Source organism: Lithobates pipiens, unplaced genomic scaffold (genome assembly GCF_037356315.1).
Source record: "Lithobates pipiens isolate NorthernLeopardFrog02 unplaced genomic scaffold, aLitPip1_a1.2 Scaffold_8, whole genome shotgun sequence".
NCBI lineage: Eukaryota > Metazoa > Chordata > Amphibia > Anura > Ranidae > Lithobates > Lithobates pipiens.
The window spans coordinates 587082657-587088656 of NW_027507903.1; the positions used below are offsets into that span (position 1 = coordinate 587082657).

A 6000-nucleotide genomic window follows, 5' to 3' on the forward strand; every position below is an offset into this window, starting at 1 on the left:
TTCTGAAGCACACGACAGACATCTGTGTGATGGCTCTCCAGGGACTTGAAAAATATAAGGATATCATTGAGATAAACCACCACACATAACTGCAACAAATCTCGGAGGACATCGTTAATAAATTCCTGGAAAACTGCCGGGGCATTACAAAGGCCACAAAGCATTATGAGGTACTCATAATGGCTTGTTCTGGTATTAAACTCAGTTTTTCTCTCGTCGCCCCCATTTTATCCTCACGAGATTGTATGTGCACCTCTCAAATCAAGCTTCATGAAAACAGTTGCTCCCTTGAGGTGGTCAAATAACGCAATAATCAACAGAATTGGATAGGCATTCTTAATTGTGAATCGATTGAGACCCCTATAATCAATCACCACCACTCTTCTGCTTCACAAAGAAGAAACCAGCACCAGCAGGAGACGAGGATTTTCAGATGAAACCTTGAGAAAGTGCACCTGCAACATACTCCACCATGGCCTTATCCTCCAAGACCGACAAAGTGCAAACCCGGCCACGAGGGGATATGGCACCAGATTGAAGGTCAGTTGCGCAATAATACGATTGGTGTGGAGGCAAACTACAGGCTTGATCTTTGTCAAAAACATCGCTAAAATCGCGGTACTCCTCCAGCAGGGAGGAGAGTGAAGAGGTGCACAGAACCTTGGCTACCTTCTGGAAGCATGTCTTACTGCATTGTGGGGACCAGGAAAGAACCTCAGCATGGAGCCAATCAAAAGAGGGGTTGTGCCTCTGTAACCAAGGTTAACCAATATCCAGCAGAAACTTAGGCAAGAAAATAACTTGGAATTGGATTATCTCATGGTGAAGAACCCCTACGGCCATGGACAATGTAAAAGTCTCATGAGTGACATGGGCAGGCTGTAGAGGTTTTCCGTCAAGAGCCTCATTGGCAAGTGGAGTGTCACGCAGATGCAGAAGCATCGAGTGCTTCGATACAAAGGCAGCATCAATGAACAGGCCTGCAGCTCAACGGAGGACTCAGCCCAAGAAAGGGTAACCAAAACCAGGGGCTTATCCTTCTGGATAATGTCGGACAAAACAATGCCACCTAAGGTCTGTCTGTGACAAGACCACAAGGTCCGGGAGTTCCCTGAACGGGTAGGACAAGACTTAAAAAAGTGACCTGCCTGGCCACAATAAAGGCACAATCTCTCCCTCCTCCTAAGGGTTCTCTCATCCGCAGAGAGACACGAGAAGCCCAAGTGCATGGGTTAACCTTCACTGACTGACTCAGTACCAGGAGGCATGGAAGGTGAGGGAGGCAAGGGTGGGACTTCAAAGCTTGGAGACAAATGTACAGGAGACTTCCGCAAGCGCTCCTTAAAAGAGAGTCTCTCTCTGAGTCTGGAGTCAATGAGGATGGCAAACGTGATCAACTTCTCCAGCTCAGTGGGTATATCTTGGGCTGCTATTTCATCCTTGTTGTTCCAAGCAACCTCTGCTGCCAGACTACGGAGTACAGAATTCAATAGCATAATCGGCAACAGTTCTCGTACTCTGTTTGCTGGACATGAGGCACTTGGTAGCAAAAGTGGAGCATTCGGGAATGTCAAATACCCTTTTAAAAGAAACCACAAACTTAGGGTAACTCAAGACAAAAGGTTTTTGCGTCTCCCATAGAAGGTTTGCCCAGGCCAAGGCTCTCTCAGAAAGCAAAGATATCACAAAACCTACTTTGCTTCTGTCCGTGGGACACCTCTGGGGTAGCATCCCAAAGTATATCTCAACCTGATTGAGAAACCCTCTCTGCGTTGATCTCAATTGCCTCCAAATCACCGGGGAAGCGGAGCGGAACCAGACATGCCCCTTATAGATGTAATACTCAAGGCAGGTGCCTGTACAGAGACTGGAGCAGCAGCAGGGATGGCCTGCAACACAGGTTCTACCAGAGAGGCCACAGGGGGAGATTCCAGGTGAACCGTGCAACTCAGGAGCGTTTGTAACACCATGGCAAACTGATCCATGCAGTGATCCTGCTCATCCAATCTGAAAAAAATATTACCAACAAGTGGATTGACTGCATCTTCTGAATTCATGGCCTACGCCTACTGTCAGAAACCATGAATCAGACCGAGAAAGAAGTACAGTTAAATCACACTTGTTTAATAATAAAATTAAATAGAACAAATATAGTCAAAACATAGCCAAAGTTCGGTAACCAGAAAGGATAGTCAGACAAGCCAGAAAGTCGGGGATCCAGGAATCAGCGTAGTGGAACAGCAAGCAGGATCTGGAGCCAGAAGGAATGTCAGCTAAACAAGTCTTTAACAGGAACGCAGGAGGTAGTCTCTGTAATGTTGACCAAGGTGAAGGCAGAGATCATCTGGGCTGGACGGCTTAAGTAGACAGGACTGACGAGCAGGATATCATCAACAGGTGAGTCACTGTGGAGAGACAGGAGCTGGCAATTAGCCGACAGCTGAGCGGCCAGCTCAGAGTAGCAAGGGCTGAGCCCAGCCTTGACAACACTACATGTATTGAACTGATGCTGATTGTACACAACAGCTTGTCAGGCTATACTATACTACAGAAAAATGGCAACTGATCATACACAGGATGTCAACTCACTGTGACCAAAACTAAACCAGGTAATGTAAGATAGCTTCAGCTCTGCTCTCTACCTGCAGGAAAGATTCCTCAGATGCGTTTCACCCCTAGTGGGCTTAATAAATGAGGCCTCAAGACAATGCTGGATTCGCTGGGTCAGTGAGTATGTTTATGTTAATACAGTGGTGTGAAAAAGTGTTTGCCCCCTTCCTCATTTCCTGTTTCGGAACATCAAACCAATTTAAACAATAGTCAAGGACAACACAAGTAAACACAAAATGCAATTTGTAAATGAAGGTGTTTATTATTAAAGGTGAAAAAAAATCCAAACCATCATGGCCCTGTGTGAAAAAGTGATTGCCCCCCTTGTTAAAACATACTATAACTGTGGTTGTCCACACCTGAGTTCAATTTCTCTAGCCACACCCAGGCCTGATTATTGCCACACCTGTTCACAATCAAGGCATCACTTAAATAGGAGCTGCTTGACACAGTAAGGTCCACCAGAAGATCCTTAAAAGCTACACATCATGCCGAGACCCAAAGAAATTCAGGAACAATTGAGAAAGAAAGTAATTGAGATCTATCAGTCTGGAAAGGGTTATAAAGCCATTTCCAAAGCTTTGGGAATCCAGCGAACCACAGTGAGAGCCATTATCCACAAATGGCGAAGACATGGAACAGTGGTGAACCTTCCCAGGAGTGGCCGGCCGCCCAAAATTACCCCAAGAGCGCAGCGACGACTCATCCAAGAGGTCACAAAAGACCCCACAACAACGTCCAAGGAACTGCAGGCCTCACTTGCCTCAGTTAAGGTCAGCGTTCATGCCTCCACCATCAGGAAAAGACTGGGCAAAAATGGCCTGCATGGCAGAGTTCCAAGGAGAAAACCACTGCTGAGCAAAAAGAACATCAAAGCTCGTCTCAATTTCTCCACAACACATCTTGATGATCCCCAAGACTTTTGGGACAACATTCTGTGGACCGATGAGACAAAAGTGGAACTCTTTGGAAGGTGTGTGTCCAAGTATATCTGGCGTAGAAGGAACACTGCATTTCATAAAAGAACATTATACCAACAGTAAAATATGGTGGTGGTAGTGTGATGGTCTGGGGCTGTTTTGCTGCTTCAGGACCTGGAAGACTTGCCGTGATAAAAGGAACTATGAATTCTGCTGTCTACCAAGAGATCCTGAAGGAGAATGTCTGACCATCTGTTCGTGTACTCAAGCTGAAACGAACTTGGGTTCTGCAGCAGGACAATGATCCTAAACACACCAGCAAGTCCACCACCGAATGGCTGAAGAAAAACAAAATGAAGACTTTGGAGTGGCCTAGCCAAAGTCCTGACCTGAATCCTATTGAGATGTTGTGGTATGACCTTAAAAAGGCCGTTCATGCTCAAAAACCCTCTAATGTAACTGAATTAGGACAATTCTGCAAAGATGAGTGGGCCAAAATTCCTCCAGGACGCTGTAAAAGCCTCATTGCACGTTATCGCAAACGCTTGGTTGCAGTTGTTGCTGCTAAGGGTGGCCCAACCAGTTATTTAGGTTTAGGGGGCAATCACTTTTTCACACAGGGTCATGATGGTTTGGATTTTTTTTTCACCTTTAATAATAAACACCTTCATTTACAAATTGCAAAAAAGTTTACTTGTGTTGTCCTTGACTATTGTTTAAATTGGTTTGATGTTCCGAAACACTTAAGTGTGACAAACATGCAAAGGAACAGGAAATGAGGAAGGGGGCAAACACTTTTTCACACCACTGTACCAGCAATGACAAAAGTAAGGTAAGAAAACACACACATACGGAGACTGTGGGGAAGGGGTCTGTATTGGAGGGAATGGGGTCTCTACTGAGAAAAAACTGGGTGGAAGGGGTCTGTATTGAGCAGTTGCGGTGGGATGGGTATCTGTAGTGGGGGACTGTAATGATGGGGTGGCCTGTGCTGAGGGAGGTTTAGGGCTATGGGTGGAAATCTGTACTGGGTAGGGAATCTGAACTATTGAAGGAGATCTGTACTTTGGGGAGTTTGGGTTTGGGGGTGGGGGGGAAAGTGTACTGGGAGGAAGGAATACATTTTGATTGTACCATTTACACTAGCCTGTGCAGTACTTTGGCCCACTGAACTGTTTGTATTATGCATATCCTACCCCTGTACTCTGTGCAGTAACCACTCCTGACCCCTTTACTCTGTTTGTAACACACTCCTGGCCACTGCACTCTGTACATCATGCACTCCTGAACCCTGCATCCTGTGCATTAACTAGTTGCTGACCGCCGGCCGTCAAATGACGGCCAGGCGGCGCACCTATTGTGGCGGGAGGCCGTCATATGACGGGCCTCCCGTTTAAACAGGGATGCGCTTGATCGTGCGCGCGCATCCCTGTTTCTTCGGTGGCGGCGTGTCACGGAGACACCGCTCGCCACCGAAGGGGGTGAACAGCCATTCGTTATGGCTGTTTACCACGTGATCGGCCGTGATGAAGTCACGGCCGATCACAGATGGTCACACCCCGAACGTACACGGCGCATGCGCGCGATCGCGAGCGCGCTGCGCGTGCACGTCGGTGGCGGCGTGTTCCCCGGGAACACTGCTCGTCACCGACGCTGGTAAACAGCCATTGGCCGGCTGTTTACCCACGTGATCGGCTGTGATCCTTTCACAGCCGATCACAAAAATGTAAACAAACTGCGGTAACGGGATGTTACCGGGTTCTCCTCCTCACACCGATCGCGTGTGAGGAGGAGATTGCAGTAACATCTCGTTACCGCCTACAGTACACATCAAGCACACTGATTGCCCCCCAATTAAAGAGGACCTGTCACCACCCCTCATAGTACCTGTCAATCACAGTCCATCAGAGTACCTGTCACAGTCCATCAGAGTATTTGAGTACCTGTCACAGCACATCAGAGTACCCGAGTACCTGTCACACAGCCCCATCAGAGTACCTGTCAGCCCATCAGAGTACCCGAGTACCTGTCACAGTTCATCAGAGTACCCGAGTACCTGTCACAGCCCTCAGAGTACCCGAGTACCTGTCACAGCCCATCAGAGTACCCGAGTACTATCACGGCACATCAGAGAACCCGAGTACCTGTCACGGCACATCAGAGTACCCGAGTACCTGTCACGGCACATCAGGGTACCCGAGTACCTGTCACGGCCCATCAGAGTACCCGAGTACCTGTCACGGCCCATCAGGGTACCCGAGTACCTGTCACAGCCCATCAGAGTACCCGAGTACCTGTCACGGCACATCAGAGTACCCGAGTACCTGTCACGGCACATCAGAGTACCCGAGTACCTGTCACGGCACATCAGGGTACCCGAGTACCTGTCACGGCCCATCAGGGTACCCGAGTAAACCTGTCACGGCCCATCAGAGTACCAGAGTAACCTGTCACAGTCCCATTAGAGTAC

At 48.0% G+C, this 6000-nt stretch overlaps 1 protein-coding gene across 8 annotated transcripts in view; it reads right to left on the reverse strand.

Annotated features, from left to right (window-relative positions):
- CACNA1A (calcium voltage-gated channel subunit alpha1 A) overlaps positions 1-6000 on the reverse strand; it is a 407588-nt gene that overhangs the window by 23321 nt on the left and 378267 nt on the right. The window lies entirely within an intron of this gene.